The 22,466-nt window shown below is 36.4% G+C and overlaps 1 pseudogene; it reads right to left on the bottom strand.

Annotated features, from left to right (window-relative positions):
* Positions 1–17,440: 17,440 nt before the first annotated feature.
* Positions 17,441–19,177, bottom strand: LOC148568904 (protein FAR1-RELATED SEQUENCE 5-like; annotated as a pseudogene).
* Between the last annotated feature and the right edge of the window lie 3,289 nt (positions 19,178–22,466).

The following is a 22,466-nucleotide window of genomic DNA, read 5'->3' on the forward strand; positions in this document are numbered from 1 at the left end:
TCTAATGCTCCTTATTTTCGAAAATTTGGAGGAAAAACACCAAGGAACACCAAACATAAAAATTTTAAGATCAAAACGCAAGAAAGACTCAAGAACACCTTGAAGATTTACAAGAACACGAAGAACAAAAATTCAAAGACTCAAAGGACTCAAGAACATAAAAAAAGAACACCAAACTTAAAATTTTTTGAAAACCAAAAATAAATTTTTGAAAATTAAATAAAGACTGACAAGAAAACACCAAACTTAAAATATGAAACTAAACTCAAATAGAAAAACTCAATTATCAGTTTATAAAATTTTCGAAAAAATTAAAAAGAGAAAATAAGGATTTAAAAAAATTTCAACCAAAAACAATAATAAAAGACTCTAAACCAAGAAAAATTTTTCCTAATCTAAGCAACAAAATAAACCGTCAGTTGTCCAGACTCGAACAATCCCCGGCAACGGCGCCAAAAACTTGGTGCACGAATTGTAAATCACACTTTTCACAACTCGTACCACTAACCAGCAAGTACACTGGGTCGTCCAAGTAATACCTTACGTGAGTAAGGGTCGAAACCCACGGAGATTGTTGGCTTGAAGCAATCTATGGTTATCTTGTAATTCTTAGTCAGGATATCAATTATAATTATCAGTTTGGATTGAGAAAAATAAAAGAGCATGAATTAAATACTTGTTATGCAGTAATGGAGAATATGTTGGAGTTTTGGAGATGCTTTGTCTTCTGAATCTCTGCTTTCCCCCTATCTTCTTCTTCACGCATGCAAGGTTCCTCCTATGGCAAGCTGTGTGTTAGTGGATCACCGTTGTCAATGGCTACCATCCGTCCTCTCAGTGAAAATGGTCCAGGTGCGCTGTCACCGCACGGCTAATCATCTGTCGGTTCTCACTCATGCTGGAATAGGATCCATTGATCCTTTTGCGTTTGTCACTACGCCCAACCCTTGTGAGTTTGAAGCTCGTCACAGTCATTCAGTCCCTGAATCCTACTCGGAATACCATAGACAAGGTTTAGACTTTCCGGATTCTCAAGAATGCTACCAATGGATTCTAGCTTATACCACGAAGATTCTGATTAAGGAATCCAAGAGATACTCATTCAATCGAAGGTAGAACGGAGGTGGTTGTTAGGCACACGTTCATAGGTTGAGAATAGTGATGAGTGTCATGGATCATCACATCCATCATATTGAAGTGCGAATGAACATCTTAGATAGAAACAAGCGTGTTTGAATAGAAAACAGAAATAATTGCATTAATTCATCGAGACACAGCAGAGCTCCACACCCCCAACAATGGAGTTTAGAGACTCATGCCATCAAAGAGTACAAAGTTTAGATCTAAAAATGTCATGAGATGCAAAATAAATCTCTAAAAGTTGTTTAAATACTAAACTAGTAACCTAGGTTTACAGAAAATGAGTAAACTAAGATAGATAGTGCAGAAATCCACTTCTGGGGCCCACTTGGTGTGTGCTGGGGCTGAGAATTGAGATTTACATGTGCCTAGGCTGTTTCCAGAGTTGAACGCCAGGTTGTAGCCTGTTTCTGGCGTTTAACTCCAACTTGTAACCTGTTTCTGGCGTTTAACGCCAGAATGCAACATGGAACTGGCGTTGAACGCCAGTTTACGTCATCTATCCTTGAACAAAGCATGGACTATTATATATTGCTGGAAATTCCTGGATGTCTACTTTCCAACGCAATTGAGAGCGCGCCATTTGAACTCCTGTAGCTCCGGAAAATCCACTTTGAGTGTAGGGAGGTCAGAATCCAACAACATCTGCAGTCCTTTTTCAGCCTCTGAATCAGATTTTTACTCAGGTCCCTCAATTTCAACCAGAAATTACCTGAAATCCCAGAAAAATACACAAACTTATATTAAAGTCCAGCAATGTAATTTTTATTTAAAAACTAATAAAAATATAATAAAAAGTGACTAAAACATATTAAAAACTACCTAAAAACAATGCCAAAAAGCGTATAAATTATCCGCTCATCACGGACCCAGAAAATTTATGTTGGGGGGTAAAAGTAATACACATTACTATCAAAATATATATTAATTTAAATTTAAAAATATAAAAGTGCACATTAATTATTCGAGTAAAAAAAAAAACCAAAAATTACATTAGTTGCTAACTTTCTTCGCTTCAAATCTTGAAAGTACTTCTCTTCTTGTTTTCATATTTTGAAAATGTTGAATAATTGTTTCATTATCAACTTGATTGAGTGTCTCTCTTTCTATATATGTAACCAAACAATCATTCAACACTCATCTCCTATTCGATTACGAAGTCGACTCTTTATGATATTCATAGCAGAAAATGTTCTCTCAACTGATGTCGTTGCCACAGATAGAATCAAAGCTAATTTTACATTGAATTCTAAGAACTTCTTTTTATTAGAAGAGACTAATGGAGTGACTTCAAATTCTAGTGGTAGCTTTCTTTTGAAATATTTTTCCATTACTATTTCTAAAAATTAAAAGATATATATTCTAAATTAGTAAATTGATCAATTCACTTTAAAAATTTATATGCGATATAATTACATATAATAGAATAGAACGAAAGATAAACAAATAAATAATAAGGATCACTAAATTGAGAATAAAATAAAATATATAAATTCATGAAGAGAATAAAAAATAGATTAATACCTAAACTATAATTGTTTGAATTAAAATTTGCAATTGAAAATATCAAAAAGAGAAACAATGAAATTGAAAGATACATAGAGTCATAGAGAGCTATATAAAACAAAATAGAGAATTTAAAATTTATATTTTGATGAGAGAGGATGACCACTAGACAAGGAATAGAGAAAGAAGGTTGAAAATATGAAACTAAGAAAAGGGTTTAAGGTAATAAATGAGTGACGACTGGGATTTAAAAACAGAAGAAGACTAAATTTAATTAGGTTAACTAATAGTCAAAATCATAAAAAGAAAAAATGGGTTTGGACTTTTAATAATTGGACTTAGTTTAATTGTAGTGGGGTAATTTAAAATTTAAAATGAGAACTGGTGCACCAAATCGTGATTCACACTTTTCACAACTCCGCACAACTAACCAGCAAGTGCACTGGGTCGTCCAAGTAATACCTTATGTGAGTAAGGGTCGATCCCACAGAGATTGTTGGCTTGAAGCAATCTATGATTTTCTTGTAAATCTTAGTTAGGAGATTAATGATAAGAGTGATTATATTTATGAAGAGTAAAAAGCATAAATTAAATAGTACTTGTTATGCAGTAATGGAGAACAGATTGAGGTTTTGGAGATACTCTGTCTTCTGAATCTCTGCTTTCCTACTGTCTTCTTCTTCACACGCGCAGGTCTCCTTCCATGGCAAGCTGTATGTTGGTGGATCACCGTTGTCAATGGCTACCATCTGTCCTCTCAGTGAAAATGGTCCAAATGCGCTGTCACCGCACGGCTAATCATCTGTCGGTTCTCACTCATGTTGGAATAGGATCCATTGATCCTTTTGCGTCTGTCACTAAGCCCAGCACTTGTGAGTTTGAAGCTCGTCACAATCATCCCATCCCAGATCCTACTCGGAATACCACAGACAAGGTTTAGACTTTCCAGATCTCAGGAATGGCCGCCAATAATTCTAGCCTACACCATGAAGATTCTGATCTCACGGATTCGAATGCTCTGTTGTCAGGAGATGCAATCAAACACGTGAACCAGGAATCAAAGAGATACACACTCAATCTAAGGTAGAACGTAAGTGGTTGTCAGGCACGCGTTCATGGGTTGAGAATGGTGATGAGTGTCACGGATCATCACATTCATCATGGTTAGGTGCAAGTGAATATCTTAGAACAGAGACAAGTGTGTTTGAATAGAAAACAGAAGTAATTGCATTAATTCATCGAGACACCGCAGAGCTCCTCACCCCCAACCATGGAGTTTAGAGACTCATGCCGTAGAAGATACAATATGAAATGTGTAGAGTGTCATGAGGTACAAAATAAATCTCTAAAAGTTGTTTAAATACTGAACTAGTAACCTAGGTTTACAGAAAATGAGTAAACTATGATAGATAGTGCAGAAATCCACTTCTGGGGCCCACTTGGTGTGTTCTGGGACTGAGACTTGAGCTTTACACATGCCTAAGCTATTTCTGGAGTTAAACGCCAGGTTGTAACATGTTTTGGGCGTTTAACTCCAACTTGTAACCTGTTTCTGGCGTTTAACGCCAGAATAGGGCAGAGAACTGGCGTTGAATGCCAGTTTGCATCATCTAAACTTGGAAAAAGTATGGACTATTATATATTTCTGGAAAGTCCTGGATGTCTACTTTCCAACGCAATTGAGAGTGCGCCATTTAAACTCTTGTAGCTCCAAAAAATCTATTTTGAGTGCATGGAGGTCAGAATCCAGCAGCATCTGCAGTCCTTTTTCAGCCTCTGAATCAGATTTTGCTCAGGTCCCTTAATTTCAGCCAGAAAATACCTGAAATCACAGAAAAACACACAAACTCATAGTGAAATCCAGAAATATGAATTTTGAATAAAAACTAATAAAAATATAGTAAAAACTAACTAAATCATACTAAAAACTATCTAAAAATAATGGCAAAAAGCGTATAAATTATCCGCTCATCACAACACCAAACTTAAATTGTTTCTTGTCCCCAAGCAACTGAAAATCAAATAGGATAAAAAGAAGAGAATATACTATAAATTCCAAAATATCAATGAAACTTAGCTCCAATTAGATGAGCGGGACTAGTAGCTTTTTGCCTCTGAACAGTTTTGGCATCTCACTTTATCCCTTGAAGTTCAGAATGATTGGCATCTATAGGAACTCAGAATTCAGATAGTGTTATTGATTCTCCTAGTTCAGTATGTTGATTCTTGAACACAGCTACTTTATGAGTCTTGGTCGTGGCCCTAAGCACTTTGTTTTCCAGTATTACCACCGAATACATAAATGCCACAGACACATAACTGGGTGAACCTTTTCAGATTGTGACTCAGCTTTGCTAGAGTCCCCAATTAGAGGTGTCCAGGATTCTTAAGCACACTCTTCTTTTTGCTTTGGACCTCGACTTTAACCGCTCAGTCTCAAGTTTTCACTTGACACCTTCACGCCACAAGCACATGGTTAGGGACAGCTTGGTTTAGCCGCTTAGGCCAGGATTTTATTCCTTTTGGGCCCTCCTATCCACTGATGCTCAAAGCCTTGGATCCTTTTTATTACCCTTGCCTTTTGGTTTTAAGGGCTATTGGCTTTTTTTTTCGCAAGCTTTTTTATTCACTGCTTTTTCTTGCTTCAAGAATCAATTTTATGATTTTTCAGATTATCAATAACATTTCTCCTTTTCATCATTCTTTCAAGAGCCAACAATTTTAACATTCATAAACAACAAATTCAAAAGACATATGCACTGTTCAAGCATTCATTCAGAAAATAAAAAGTATTGTCACCACATCAAAATAATTAAACTAAATTCAAGGATGAATTCGAAACCATGTACTTCTTGTCCTTTTGTAATTAAAACATTTTTCATTTAAGAAAGGTGATGGATTCATAGGGTGTTCATAGCTTTAAGGCATAGACTCTAATCTTTATTTATTATTTAATGAAAATAATATAAATTAGGCATAAAAGCAGACACTTAGGAATAAAAGAAAAGAAATTGAAGACATAAAGACAATTGACTCTAGTTTTAATACTCATATACTCTTAAAATAGATAAAAGGTTATCACAGAGTTAGGACTCAACAACCTTTGCTTTGGGAGGTAGATGCCTCTTTAGTCTGTGGGGTGCTTGGCCCTTTCAGAGATAGCTTCTGGCGCTTCAGTTCTTTCAGTTCACGCCCTTGCTCTTCTTGTTCCCTAAGCAGTTTGCAGAGCATGCTGTTTTGATTTTGCTGTTCTTCCTTCAGTTGATCCATAGCTTCTTGCAACTTGGTGATAGATGCTTCTAGGCGCCCCCAGTATTCAAATTGAGGAATTTCCGGGAGGAACTCTTGTGCTCTCCTCTTGATGGGGTCGTCCTGCACTTGTCATTCCATTGACTTTTTGGTGATTGATTGTTCAACTGAAATATACTCATCTACTCCCATTTTTACTCCAGCATCTTCACATAACAGAGAGATCAAGCTTGGATAAGCCAATTTGGCATCTTTGGAGTTCTTGTTTGCAATTTTGTAAAGCTCACAAGAAATCAACTGATGAACTTCCACTTCTTTTTCCATCATAATGCAATGAATCATCACTGCTCTTTTGATGGTGACTTCAGAGCGGTTTCTAGTGGGCAGTAAGGAGCGCCCAATAAAGTCCAGTCAGCCTCTGGCGACTGGTTTGAGATCTCCTCTTTTGAGTTGGTTTCATCATTCTCCTATTAAAGGAGTCTGGGTCATCTTGTAGTTGAGGCAGCTTGAAGATCTCCCTTATTTTGTTAGGGTGGGTGTGAATAATCTTCCCTCTGACCAGAGTTCGATAGTCATAAAATGCGATTCCAGCTATTCTCTACCTATCTGTTTGCCACAGATTAGAGTAGAATTCCTGAACCATGTTTCTTCCCACCTTTATTTCAGGATTAGCTAGGACTTCCCAGCTCCTGTTTCGAATTTGCTCTTGGATCTCCGGATATTCGTCTTCTTTCAGATCGAATTTAACTTCCGGGATCACTGACCTTAGACCCATTATTTTGTAGTAATGGTTTGAATGTTCTTGGTTAAGAACTTCCCTTGATTCCAAAGTGGTTTTGGAATATTCTCTTTCTTGCCTCTTGAGTTGGTTTGTTTTCCCTTAGGAACCATGATCTTGGTGGGTATTGGCTTAGTGATCACGGATAAACACACCAAACTTAGAGGTTTGCTTGTCCTCAAGCAAAAGAAAGGAAAGGAGAGGGATAAAAGGAGAGCCAAGTTTGAATTGTGGAAGAGAGGGGGAGGCCGAACGAGGATTTAAAGGGTTTCGAAAATTTTTGAAAAAGATATGATAGAAGATGTGATTTGGAAAAGATAAGTATGATAGGAAAAGATGTAGTTTAAAATTGAAAAGATATGAAAGATATTTGAAAAAGATAGATTTGTTCTAAAAATATTGTGAAGATTTGAAAAAGATATTGATGAGTTTGAAAAAAAAATTAAAAAAGATAGATTTGTTTTGAAAAAGAATTGAGAAGAGGTTGAAGAAGAATTGAGAAAGATTTAATATTAGGATTAAGATATTTTAAAAATTTTTGGAAAAAGTTTGAAAAATGAAAGTATGGGAACATGTTTATGCAAGAAAAATGGATGGAGATATGAAATTTTGAAAAAAATTTAAGTTGGGAACAAAAACTTCCTCCCCTCCACAATCCTGGCGTTAAACGCCCAACTGCTGCTTGTTTTGGGCGTTTAACGCCCATCTGTAGCCTGTTTTGGGTATTTAACGCCCAGCTGTTGCTTCTGGCTGGCGTTAAACGCCAAAAATCTTTCGTCACTGGGCGTTTTTCTGAACGCCCAGGATGCTGCAGGTATGGCGTTAAACGCCCAAAATGGTACTCATTCTGGCGTTTAACGCCCAAAAAGGAATCATTACTGGCTTTAAACGCCCAAATATACCTCTTACTGGCGTTTTCTTGCCAGTGAGCTCTTTCTCCCTATTTTGTATTCTGAATCCTTTTGCAGCCCTGTGAACTTATGCAATTGATTCTTTACCTTGAATATTATTTATATTAACTTTTATAATTAAAAATAAATAAATAAATAGATAAAAAGCTTTGCTAATGGCTGGATTGCCTCCCAGCAAGCGCTTCTTTATTGTCTTTAGCTGGACCTTGCTGAGCTTTTAATCTAGCCTCAGCCTTGAGCACTCTTGCTCAACATTGCTTTCAAGATAATGTTTGATTCTCTGTCTATTAACAATGAACTTCTTATTAGAATCAATGTCTTGAAGCTCCACATAGCCATATGGTGACACACTTGTAATCACATATGGTCCCTTCTACCGGGATTTCAGTTTCCCGGGGAATAGCCTGAGCCTAAAGTTAAACAGCAGAACCTTCTGTCCTGGTTCAAAGACTCTAGATGACAGCTTCCTGTCATGCCACCTTTTTGCTTTCTCTTTGTAAAGCTTGGCATTTTCGAAAGCAGTGAGTCTGAATTCCTCTAGCTCATTCAGCTGGAGCAACCTTTTTTCTCCGGCTAAATTGGCATCAAAGTTTAGGAATCTGGTTGCCCAGTAGGCCTTATGCTCCAGTTCCACGGGCAGATGACAGGCCTTACCATACACAAGCTGGTATGGAGAGGTCCCTATAGGAGTCTTGAATGTTGTTCTGTAAGCCCACAGAGCATCATCCAAGCTTCTCGCCCAATCCTTTCTACGGGTACTTACAGTCCGTTCCAGGATTCTTTTTAGTTCTCTATTACAGACTTCAGCTTGCCCATTTGTCTGTGGATGATATGGAGTTGCCACCTTATGGCTAATTCCATACCGGACCATAGCAGAGTAAAGCTGTTTGTTGTAGAAGTGAGTGCCTCCATCACTGATTAGTGCTCTAGGGACACCAAACCTGCTGAAGATATGTTTCTGGAGGAACTTCAGCACTGTCTTAGTATCATTAGTGGGTGTGACAATGGCCTCTACCCATTTGGATACATAATCGACTGCCACCAGAATATAAGTGTTTGAGTATGATGGTGGAAAAGGCCCCATGAAGTCAATACCCCATACATCAAACAACTCAATCTCCAAGATTTCCTGTTGAGGCATGGCGTAACCATGAGGCAGATTACCAGCTCTCTGGCAACTGTCACAGTTACGTACAAACTCTCGGGAATCTCTATAGAGGGTAGGCCAGTAGAAGCCACCTTGGAGGACCTTGGTGGCTGTTCGCTCACCTCCGAAATGTCCTCCATATTGTGACCCATGGCAATGCCATAAGATCTTATGTGCTTCTTCTCTAGGCACACACCTACGGATTATTCCGTCTGCACATCTCTTAAAGAGATATGGTTCATCCCACAGGTAGTACTTTGCATCAGTAATTAATTTTTTCTTTTGTTGCCTGCTGTACTCCTTGGGTATGAACCTTGCAGCTTTATAGTTTGCAATGTCTGCAAACCATGGTGTTTCCTGAATGGCAAACAAATGCTCATCCGGAAAGGTTTTAGAGATCTCAATAGAGGGAAAGGACGTCCCTTCTACTCGTTCTATCCGGGACAGATGATCAGCCACTTGGTTTTCTGTCCATTTTCTGTCTCTTATTTCTATATCAAACTCTTGCAGAAGCAACACCCATCTTATGAGCCTGGGTTTTGAATCCTGCTTTGTAAGTAGATATTTAAGAGCAGCATGGTCAGCGTACATAATCACTTTTGATCCTACTATGTATGATCTAAACTTGTCAATGGCATAAACCACTGCAAGCAATTCTTTTTCTGTGGTTGTGTAATTTTTCTGGGCATCATTTAAAACACGGCTAGCATAATAAATGACATGCAGAAGCTTGTCATGCCTCTGCCCCAATACTGCACCAATGGCATGGTCACTGGCATCACACATTAGTTCGAATGGTAATGTCCAGTCTGGTGCAGAAATAACTAGTGCTGTGACCAGCTTAGCTTTCAGAGTTTTAAACGCCTGCAGACACTCTGTGTCAAACACAAATGGCATGTCAGCAGCTAGCAGGTTGCTCAGGAGTTTTGCAATTTTTAAAAAATCCTTTATAAACCTCCTATAGAATCCTGCATGCCCCAGAAAACTTCTGATTGCCTTAACATTGGTAGGTGGTGGTAATTTTTCAATTACCTCTACTTTAGCTTGATCCACCTCTATTCCCTTGTTCGAAATCTTGTGCCCAAGGACAATCCCTTCAGTCACCATAAAGTGACATTTTTTCCAGTTTAAAACCAGGTTAGTCTCTTGACATCTTTTCAGAACCAGTGTTAGGTGATCAAGACAGGAGTTGAATGAGTCTCTATATACTGAAAAGTCATCCATGAAGACTTCCAGAAATTTTTCCACCATATCAGAGAAAATAAAGAGCATGAATCTCTGAAAGGTTGCAGGTGCATTACACAGCCCAAATGGCATCCTTCTGTAGGCAAATACTCCAAATGGGCATGTGAATACTGTTTTCTCTTGATCCTGGGGATCTACTGTAATTTAGTTGTAGCCTGAATAGCCATCCAAAAAGCAGTAATAATCATGACCTGCTAGTCTTTCTAGCATCTGGTCTATGAATGGTAAAGAAAAATGATCCTTTTTGGTGGCTGTATTGAGCCTTCTGTAGTCAATACACATGCGCCACCCTGTAACTGTTCTTGTAGGAACCAGTTCATTTTTTTCATTATGAACCACTGTCATGCCTCCCTTTTTGGGGACAACTTGGACAGGGCTCACCCAGGGGCTATCAGAAATAAGATAAATAATCCCAGTATCCAGTAACTTGGTGACCTCTTTCTACACCACTTCCTTCATGGCTGGATTTAGCCGCCTCTGTGGTTGAACCACTGGCTTAGCATCGTCCTCCAATAGGATTTTGTGCATGCATCTTGCTGGGCTGATGCCCTTAAGATCACTTATGGACCACCCAAGAGCTGTCTTGTGTGTCCTTAGCACTTGAAGTAGTGCTTCCTCTTCCAGGGGATTTAAAGCAGAGCTTATGATCACCGAAAAAGTGTCACCTTCTCCTAGAAATGCATATTTCAGGGATGGTGGTAATGGTTTGAGCTCGGGTTTAGGAGGTTTTTCTTCTTCCTGAGGAAGTTTCAGAGGATCTTTCAATTCCTCCGAATCCTCTAGATCAGGCTGAACATCTTTAAAGATGTTTTCCAGCTCTGATTTGAGACTCTCAGCCATGTTGATCCCCTCTACCAAAGAGTCAATAAGATCAACTTTCATGCAGTCTTTCGGTGTGTCTGGATGCTGCATGGCTTTGACAACATTTAACTTAAACTCATCCTCATTGACTCTCAGGGTTACCTCCCCCTTTTGGACATCAATGAGAGTTTGTCCAGTTGCTAGGAAAGGTCTTCCTAGAATGAGAGTAGCACTCTTGTGCTCCTCCATTTCCAGCACTACAAAGTCAGTGGGAAAGGCGAATGGCCCAACCCTGACAATCATGTCTTCAATCACGCCTGATGGGTATTTAATGGAGCCATCAGCAAGTTGGAGACATATCCGGGTTGGTTTGACTTCTTCAGTTAAACCAAGCTTTCTAATAGTGGATGCAGGTATTAGGTTGATACTTGCCCCAAGATCACATAAAGTTGTCTTGGTGCAATTACCCTCTAATATGCATGGTATCATAAAGCTCTCGGGATCTTTAAGCTTTTCTGGGAAGCTTTTCAGAATGACTGCACTACATTTTTCAGTGAGGAGAACTCTTTCAGTTTCTCTCCAATCCTTCTTATGACTCAAGATCTCTTTCATAAACTTGGCATAAGAGGGTATTTGCTCAAGTACCTCTACAAATGGAATCTTTATTTCAGGAGTCCAAAGATAGTCTACAAAGCGGGCAAATTGCATATCCTGCTCCTCTTGGTGGAGTTTTTGAGGATAAGGTATCTTGGCATTGTATTCCTCAACCTTGGTTGCTGCAGGTTTATTTCCTACAGAGGTGGTTGTAGAAGCCTTTTTAGAGGGGTTGCTATCAGCACTTGTGTGTGTCTGATCCCTCATTGGCGTTTGAATGCCAAGGTTAGAAGCTTGATTGGCATTGGACGCCAACTTCTTACCTGTTTCTGGTGTTTGAATGCCAGAACTGAGCTTCCATTGGGTGTTTGACGCCAGCTCCTTGCCTGTTTCTAGCATTTGAATGCCAGAACTGCACGTGGGTTGGGCGTTTAACGCCAACCTTGCATAATTTTCTGGCCTTTGGACGCCAGAGTTGTTCCTCTCTGGGCTCTTACTGTCCTCAGAGGGATTTTGGATAATGTCTTGCTTATCCTCTGTTAGTTGTTCTTTTCTTGACTTTCTGCTGCTCTGAAGTGAGGTGTTTAATATTTTTTCACTTCTTAATTGAACTGCCCGGCACTCTTCTGTTATCTGCTTTGATAATTGCTGTTTTGTCTGATTCAATTGTGCTTCCATATTTTTATTAGCATTTTTAGTGTCTTGTAGCATCTCCTTGAATTCTGCTAGCTATTTTGTTAGAAAACACAATTGTTGATTGAGTTCAGCAACTTGTTCTGGAGGACCAAGTTCAGTAGACACTGCTTTGGCTTCTTCTTTTATGGAGGACTCACTACTTATGTACAGATGCTGATTTCTAGCAACTATATCAATAAGCTCTTGAGCCTCTTCAATAGTTTTTCTCATGTGTATAGATCCACCAGCTGAGTGGTCTAGAGATATCTGAGCTCTTTCTGTAAGCCCAAAGTAGAAGATGTCTAATTGCACCCACTCTGAAAACATTTCAGAAGGGCATTTCCTTAGCATCCCTCTGTACCTCTCCCAGGCATTATAAAGGGATTCATCATCCTCTTGTTTAAAGCCTTGGATGTCCAGCCTTAGCTGTGTCATCCTTTTTGGAGGGAAATATTGATTCAGGAATTTGTCTGATAACTGTTTCCATGTTCTTATGCTTGCTGTGGGTTGGTTATTTAACCACCTTTTAGCTTGATCTTTTACAGCAAACGGAAACAGTAACAGCCTGTATACATCCTGATCTACCTCCTTGTCACGTACTGTGTCAGCAATTTGCAAGAATTGCGCCAGAAACTCAGTAGGTTCTTCCTGTGGAAGACCGGAATACTGGCAGTTTTGCTGCACCATGACAATGAGATGAGGATTTAGCTCAAAACTGCCTGCTTTGATGGGAGGTATACAGATACTACTCCCATATGCAGCAGTAGTGGGATTAGCATATGATCCCAGAGTCCTTCTGGACTGTTCATTTCCACTTAGATCCATGATGGATAAAATGGAATTGATATGAATTGCAAAGAAAATATATTTTTGTTTTTATTTTATTGAAGTAGAACAAACCAAATTATTAAGATAAATAAAAATAATAAGATAAAATAAAATAAAATAATTAGAAATGAAGATGTAAATTTTGAAAACCAAGAGAAAAATAAATTTGAAAATGAAAATAATTGCTTAATTGAGAAGATTTGAAAAACTTTGCATATGATTTTTGAAAAAGATTTTGAATTTTGAAAGGATTTGATTTTTAAAATAAAAATCGGAATTTTTAAAAGTACTTTTCGAAAATTCAATTTAAAATAAAGAGAAAAGATATTTTTGAAATTAATGAGGAAAGAGAAAAACAATAAAATGACACAAGACTTAAAATTTTTAGATCTAATGCTCCTTGTTTTTCGAAAGTTTTGGAGGGAAAACTCCAAGGAACACCAAACTTAAAGATTTTAAGATCGAAACACAAAGAAGCCTCAAGAACACTTTGAAGACTCACAAGAACATAAAAAGAACACCAAACTTAAAATTTTTAGAAAACTGGAAATAATTTTTCGAAAATAAAAAAAAATAACAAGAGAACACCAAACTTAAAAGTTTGACATGAGATTTAATCAAAGAAAAATTATTTTTGAAAAAGTTTTAAAAGGAAGATTCCTAATTACCAAGAACATAAGCACACCGCTCTAGCCAATTGAGCTATAAATTTAAAGTGTTTTAATAAAGGTATTTAATGTATATAAAATTTTTCGAATACTGATAATATGAAAATGCACAAGAAAAATAAGAAGACACAGAACAGGAAAAACTAAAGATCAAACAAGAAAAATAGCAAGAATAACTTGAAGATTAAGAAAGAACTAAGAACATATAATTCGAAAAATTGAAAGAAAATAAAAACATGCATTTGACACCACACTTAAAATATGAAACTAAACTCAAACAGAAAAACTCAATTATTAGTTTAAAAAAATTTTGAAAAATTTAAAAAGAGAAAATAAGGATTTAAAGAAAATTTCAACCAAAAACAATAATAGAAGACGCAATTTTAGTGACTCTAAACTAAAAAGATAAATTTTTCCTAATCTAAGCAACAAAATAAACCATCAGTTGTCCAAACTTGAACAATCCCCGGCAACGGCGCCAAAAACTTGGTGCACGAAATCGTGATTCACACTTTTCACAACTCCACACAACTAACCAGCAAGTGCACTGGGTCGTCTAAGTAATACCTTACGTGAGTAAGGGTCGATCCCACGGAGATTGTTGGCTTGAAGCAATCTATAGTTTTCTTTTAAATCTTAGTTAGGAAATTAATGATAAGAGTGATTATATTTATGAAGAGTAAAAAGCATAAATTAAATAGTACTTGTTATGCAGTAATGGAGAATAGATTGAGGTTTTGGAGATGCTCTATCTTCTGAATCTCTGCTTTCCTACTGTCTTCTTCTTCACACGCGCAGGTCTCCTTCCATGGCAAGCTGTATGTTGGTGGATCACCGTTGTCAATGGCTACCATCCTTCCTCTCAGTGAAAATGGTCCAAATGCGCTATCACCGCACGGCTAATCATCTGTTGGTTCTCACTCATGTTGGAATAGGATCCATTGATCCTTTTGCGTCTGTCACTACGCCCAGCACTTGTGAGTTTGAAGCTCGTCACAGTCATCCCTTTCTGGATCTCAGGAATGGCCGCCAATAATTCTAGCCTACACCACAAAGATTCTGATCTCACGGATTCGAATGCTCTGTTGTCAGGAGATGTAATCAAACACGTGAACCAGGAATCAAAGAGATACACACTCAATCTAAGGTAGAACAGAAGTGGTTGTCAGGTACGCGTTCATGGGTTGAGAATGGTGATGAGTGTCATGGATCATCACATTCATCATGGTTAGGTGCGAGTGAATATCTTAGAACAGAGACAAGTGTGTTTCAATAGAAAACAGAAGTAATTGCATTAATTCATCGAGACACGGGAGAGCTCCTCACCCCCAACCATGGGGTTTAGAGACTCATACCGTAGAAGATACAATATGAAACGTGTAGAGTGTCATGAGGTACAAAATAAATCTCTAAAAATTGTTTAAATACTAAACTAGTAACCTAGGTTTATAGAAAATGAGTAAACTATGATAGATAGTGCAGAAATCCACTTTCGGGGCCCACTTGGTGTGTGCTGGGGCTGAGACTTGAGCTTTACACGTGTCTAGGCTGTTTCTGGAGTTAAACGCCAGGTTGTAACCTGTTTTGGGCATTTAACTCCAACTTGTAACCTGTTTCTGGCGTTTAACGCCAGAATAGGGCAGAGAACTGGCGTTGAATGCCAGTTTGCGTCATCTAAACTTGGGCAAAGTATGGACTATTATATATTTCTAGAAATCCCTGGATGTCTACTTTCCAACGCAATTGAGAGCGTGCCATTTGGACTTCTGAAGCTCCAGAAAATCCATTTCGAGTGTAGGGAGGTCAGAATCCAGCAGCATCTGCAGTCCTTTTTCAGCCTCTGAATCAGATTTTGCTCAGGTCCCTCAATTTCAGCCAGAAAATACCTAAAATCACAAAAAAATACACAAACTCATAGTGAAGTCCAGAAATGTGAATTTTGAATAAAAACTAACAAAAATATAGTAAAAACTAACTAAATCATACTAAAAACTACCTAAAAACAATGCCAAATAGCGTATAAATTATCCGCTCATCAAGAACATACTATATATATATATATATATATTGGTTTAAAAATATGAAATGAGACCCGGGGCAAGTGTCGCCCTATTCATAAGCTTGGGTCCGTGCCTGGTCCCATCCAAACTAAACATCTCTCAATCGCTTCTAATATCCAACAATTCTCAACATAAATGTTCTTGACTTGTTATCTTTAATTGTCTTTAAGTTATTAAAATTTTAGGCATTAGATCAGCAAACACATTGTTCAAGACTTGATCCACCCACCAAGAGGCTTCAAGTATTATTACTAATTAATTTTATTGTCAGAGTTATTATTCTTTTTTTAATATTTAATCAACTTCAACTTAATCATTCAAAAGAAGCTTCAATATTCAAAATTAAGTTAATCAAATTTTTAATAAAAATAATCAAGTCACAAAACGTCAATCAACTCAGATGCATGCATTTACTAAATTTTAAAAGCATTCCAAATTGTATCACATCAAACAACCCCTACCTCAATTAGTCGATACTCAGTAATTAAATGCAAAAAACTCTTTTCATTCTTATTTCGCAGTAGTGATGTCAAATTTGACCATTTTCGCAACAGAAATAGACACAAATATAGTGATTAGGACAACGTGTTCGCCGATGACCCAACGTCCCGTATCTACTACACTTTCTCCGCGTTGGACCTTTCGATTCCAGGGTGTCGTTAGCCCGCCCAGTTCTTTTAGTTCGAACGACTGCAGGATCGTTTACACACCCATAAGCTATAGCTTGTGGGAAAGAATCTGAGCCCAACCCCATCCGCAACCCATCCTCACCTCTAACAATGCAGTGTCAGTTAACATCTTCTCGAGGAAAGCCTTGAAGTCCTCCTCCCTAAGATAGGCCACCTTGGCAAGACGCTTGCATTGATCGACGAAAACACCAACTCTTCTATGATATTGAAAAGCAACATATCCTGTATCGCTCACTACTCTGTTTCTAGGCATATGACTCTTTGCAACCTTGCACCACCTCCCTAGAAGTAAGCTGTGTAGCAATGCCCCCATGTCCAACCCAACCAAAACTACAACCATATGAACACATGGAACACCAAACGACTCTATCCTGTGGCAACTATACCTAAATGATGCCTCACTATCCTGTGGCAACTATACCTAAATGATGCCTCACTTGCAACATGCGCAATCTGCCAGGTCTCCTCTGGCCGACCGTACTTTTGTATAACATAACAACAGCCATAGTCACCTTCTTCGCGGTCCATAATGTAATATCGAACTGTCCTTTTTAGGCACTCACAGAACCTATAGAACATATCACGTTTATAGTGCGCCGCCGCTGACTTCTCGATCTTTGGAAACAGAGTTTAAAGCATGCGTGTTCCATAAAAGGACCTAAAATCAAGTTCTTTCTCCCTATCTCTCAGGAAATTTACACATCTCTGAAAATTTCTCAACAAATCCAATATCCTATATCTGCTCTCCACGAAGTTCCCTAACTTAGCATGAAGTGACTCGCATCAAGATATTGTCCTTATGCCAGCAAAGAATCTGCCCCTGATATAGGCAGTGGCCCAAGACAACTTCTTTATATATAGGTCCCTTACCCACTCAACTTCTTTAACACCGCATTTGTCAATCATTGCCTCCCACTGCATCTCAAATTCAGCAACCTCTACATCAGCGAGCATGCATTGTTTGAACAACTGTATGAACCGCGACTATAATATATTGGCCATAGCGATTCTTAGAAGATTCCAGGCTCAGAGTCTATGCTGGACTTCTAGAAATACTTGCATAATAAACAATCACATTGCAGGATCTCCGTCAGTGATAATTGCCCTCGGGGCCTTGCCCCCCATGCAATCAAGGAAGTTGTTCAAAACCTATTTATAGGAATCCTGAGACTCACAAGACACCATTGCCGTTCTAAACACACATGTTTGATTGTGATGATTAACTCTCGACAAAACAATCATGGAGATGTTGCACTTGTTTCTCCTATATGTCACGTCAAAGGCCAACATGTCCCCAAATACTTCATAATCTTCCTAGTTGCGTCCATCGCTCCATATTAAGTCACATATTTGGTCCCTCTCCCCAACCTGATATCGCCAAAATTGCCTTTCATCGTCCCTAGCAGCTCGTTGGAAGAACCTAAGTGCAACGTTGACATCCCTGTTCTGCAACGCACGTTGCTTTCGAACCACATTGTGCATATCTTGCTTTGTAAACCTAACTAGATTGAATCCACCAACCTACATTGCAAACGATTTGTATATCTTAGGGATGATTATTCTGATTTACCTCAGCGTGTTCGTCTGCACAGTTTCAACATCCGACATACTCCGATGAACTGACAAATATCATACAAATCTCTCGGGGAGTAAAGTGTGATTGTGATCATCGAGAAATCTTCCAACGCACCACTTCCCATTAGCAGCATTCCACTTGATCCGTATCTCTGCTAGACATCCACACTTAGTAACGGGCTTGTGCTCCTGCTTCATATCGAACTTCTCCAACCACTTCCTCTGCTTGAACCCCTTTCTATTGCACACAAAATTATATCTGACCACCTCTCTTTTTGCATTTTTTACCTTTTTACTCTTTCAAATAGAAAAACCTTTTACTCTACTATAACCAGCATAGAATTTTCTTGCTTCTCCCAGGGTACCGAATTCCATATTCATTACCTCTTCCACCGTTATATGTCCATAACCGTGAGACGAATCAACAACCGTTTCTGACTGTCCCCTTGCCTCGGTACCAGCTACATCCTCTTCAATACCTGTGTCGAAAAACATGTCCTATGCAACAATCATTGGCATAATCCAACAACAATATAATTAATTTACTCCCTCTCAACCATAAACACCGAACCAATCCCTCCCATCACAACAAAAAGAATGTCCATGAAATTTACCTCAACAAAAATACCCCATCAGAGAATGACGATTCTGGTCCCATTGACGTTGTTGTGTGGATAGCATTCTCCGAACTCAGTTCTGACATAAAATAAATGCTTGTACGTCAATATAAACAGAAAAGAAATAAGGACCAAAATGCATTGTTACACTTGTGCACCTATTAAACCAGGATGATTAGCAACTTCGGATTCAAATTGACAATGACATGGAAATAGTTTTTTGTACTCGGATTATCAAACATTACATTTTCTAAACTAATTCGTCTGGGCACAAATCAAATCTACTAAACAATAACATATAGTGACACAACCTCACCAGAGGCTGTGTGAAAGCAACATGTATTTACCTAAATGAAGATATTCTCACCGGAAAAAAAAAATCATCAAATATTGGTAATTTGCATTTGGTCTACGATTTTTACTCCAAATAACTACATGTAAACTATTTCAATATCGCCATACTCACATATGTATTTTTAAATTCCAGATACCTTGAGACAATTAATTACAAATTATGTTTGGTACCTACTTGCAGAGTTTTCAATATCCTCCATTGGGCGAATCTGTTAGCAAAATTATGTTGGCCTAGACTCCCAGAACTCTGCCGGCAGTGGCCGTTGGATATCAACGATTTTCTCTTCTGCACTGAACAAACACCGCTCGCTTTACGGCAGACAACATTCGACCCCACCATTGTCCAATTCGGCTACAAATACCCTCACATTTCTCGAATCGCAGCCACCCATGGATGATCTACTATGGATCTTCCTCAACAAACCATTAAATTCCACCCATCTACTTTATTTCTTACCACCTAACTAGTTCATAACATAAAATCCTACGCCAACCAATTTCCACATTTTTCTCTCCAATTTGCAAGTTGCTTAACATTGTCTTTTTTTTTTTTATCTTTTTCGAATGCATTGGTAATTCCATATGCTAAAAGACAAAAAAATCACAAGTTAATTGAATACAGTATCCTAGCGCATGTTATCAACAAAAATACCCTCAAATAATTTAAAAACACGACAAAATATCTAACATTAAATATGTATTTCTCAAATTCTTTAGGGATTACCTTTTTGATGCAATTTTTTGCAAGTATGATTAAAAAATAAGATATTTTTATTCTTAAAATTTGGTAATTTTTCGCTAAGTATATATTTTTTGTGGTCTTTTAAAGGTATTATTGGTTGTTAACAAAAAAAAATCACTAAAGAATATTTACTTGGTAAAAAATTATTAAATTTTAAGGATAAAAATATCTCATTTTTTTAATTATACTTATAAAAAATTACATTAAATTTAATCTTTAAAGTATTTTTTAAAAATACATATTTAGTATTAAATATTTTTATTGCGTTTTTAAATTATTTAAAGATATTTTTATTTATAACAAAATTCGAATATATTTTTATAAATAAAATTATTCGAATATATTTTTAGTAGTTTACAAAGCATTGTCTATAGAGTAAAGTGTTATAAATGAAGTGAAGACATTGCAGCGCTAAAGATAACAATAACAACCAAATTGATTTGACAGCGATAGCTTGTTTCACAGGTAATAAAATTAATTGAACTCTTTAATACATTCAATTCTTTTTTGTACCTAGTAAAATACTAAGACCGTTGCTACCGTACTGAAGTTCTTATATTTCAGCAGGTAATAAATTGAGCTGGCGGCATCATCTAGTGGATGCGTATTGATGTTGGGGGTGCACGCACAGACAAAAATTCGTCTGCTGCAGTGGTTGCAGAAAAAAATTTAGGTGAGTTGGAATAATCACGTAGGTCATAAGCTTATATTAAATTATTAATGATAGTTATGTTTTTGGATTGGACTTTTTTGTAGGTTATGGGTATTTTTGGTTGTAATGGTGGATTTGGAATTTTTTTAGGGTTATTTTTGTATTATGTACGGCCTAACCGTAGAGGAATAGTTTTTTGAAAATATTCGGTTTGAGAGAAAGAAAACGCTTTTTCTTTTTCATGTGTGAGAGAGAGGAGTGTATCTCACAATGATGTGAGAAGAGATAAGTTTTACGCTGGTATGGTTTAAACAATTCGAACCCTCTGATTTGTTTCATTTTTTAAACCAACAATCAGAAATCGGACGGTCCGATTTGTGATTTCGAAAATAAAAAAAATTTTAATGTTGAAATCGGACCGTCCGATTTTTATTTTGAAAAATAAAAAAATAAAAAATACAAAACGGACCCTCCGATTTGTAATATATTTTTTTCTTCAAATAAATCGGACCCTCCGATTTGTAGTTTATTTTTTTTCAAACAAATCGGACCGTCCGATTTGAATAAAACACCATATAAAAAAAACACCAAATCTTCCAATAACAATATATTACACATATATTTAAACAATATAAAAAAAATTAGCCGAAAGAAAACTAATATGTTGATATTAGGTATAGTTAATTGGACCATGTAATATAGAAAAAGGAATTTGTTTCCTTTTTTTATATGTACTAGAGACTTGGAAAGACTTAGGAAGCAGAAGAAAAAAAATAACTAACATTAAGAGTAATCTAAGCATTGACATGAGTACTATTAAAAGTATATTGATAGAGATTAGGATTGGAATTTGGGAGATTAAACTCAATATTACATTTAGTGATTAGAGATTAAAACTAAAATTTCAATTCAGACATAAAATTATAATCACTTTAATATTTCTAAAAAATTAAGACACAAAAATTAAAATTTTTGAGAAAAAATTAAAATTTTAATAATATTTTTTTTAATAATTAAAAATATTTTAATAAGTATTCTCATTTTATATCTATATTTATTTTGAACTAAATAAAATATTAACTAAGATATAACTATATTTTACACCAAATATATATCACACGAAGTTAATATCTCAATTTCAATTTCTTCTTCAAATGCAGGCAAAAAGTTATGGTGAAGTTAGTGAATTGGGTTGGGTGGAATGGGTAATAATCTATAAAGCACACACACTTTGTTGAGTTGTCGTGTCCGCATGTCAGATACATTTCGGACACGACACTCACAGATACTCGTCTGACATGCATATTTGCTGTATCCAACCGTGTCTTAATAAAAAATAAAAAATTCTTCTCCAGACACGTCTGAACACACCTAAATATCATCACGTGTCAGCGTGTCCAATCTTATTCTTAACATGTATTCTTAAAATAAATTTAGATATAGTATATATTATTATTTATTAAAACAAAAAATATTTTAAATGCTTGATATAATTAAAATAAGACATAAAAAATAATTAAAAAAATTAATTTATAGTTTAATATCAATAAAATATCAAAATATCATTACGATTTATCTAAAAAATACTTTATATTTTATATGTATGCGTGTTCCTGTGTCATGTAAGATTTAAAATTCGCGTGTCCCGTATCGTGTCGTATCCTATGTCCATGTCAGTGCTCGTTCATCATAGGTAATAATTATTTATGTTTTTATTTTTTAATTAATCTAACTTTAATAATTGATATTTATAGAAAAATTAATTTAAAATTTAAATGGATGTAATTTAAATTAATAATGTTATTTAATTTTGATAAACTAAGTCTTTAAATTAAAAAATAAGCATATTATTTTTATATTTAAATTAAAGATGTTCGAAAAATAAAGATGTCTCAAAAAAATTAAAGAAAAAAGCACGTTATGTTAAAAAAAAAAAAAAGTACATATCGAGCTATACAATTATTCTAATAGAAGAAACATCTTTTTATTTGTTATAACGCTATCTCAATCTATTTGTTTTACGAAAATAATCTTGCTGCAAAAAACATTACTGAACCCAAAATAAAAAAAATCCAAAATTTTAATCATAATTATTAACATAAAATAATACTTATCTAATTAATCTCTTTTATCTGCGGCACGCTGCAGCTTCTGTTTCTAATCAGAATTACTGCTCTTTAGAGAATCAGTCAACACGTATTTACCATAAAATTTCTCCACGTTTCTTTAGCATAT

Source organism: Arachis ipaensis, chromosome B4 (assembly GCF_059453495.1).
Source record: "Arachis ipaensis isolate K30076 ecotype BB chromosome B4, ASM5945349v1, whole genome shotgun sequence".
In the NCBI taxonomy this organism is placed as follows: Eukaryota; Viridiplantae; Streptophyta; class Magnoliopsida; order Fabales; family Fabaceae; genus Arachis; species Arachis ipaensis.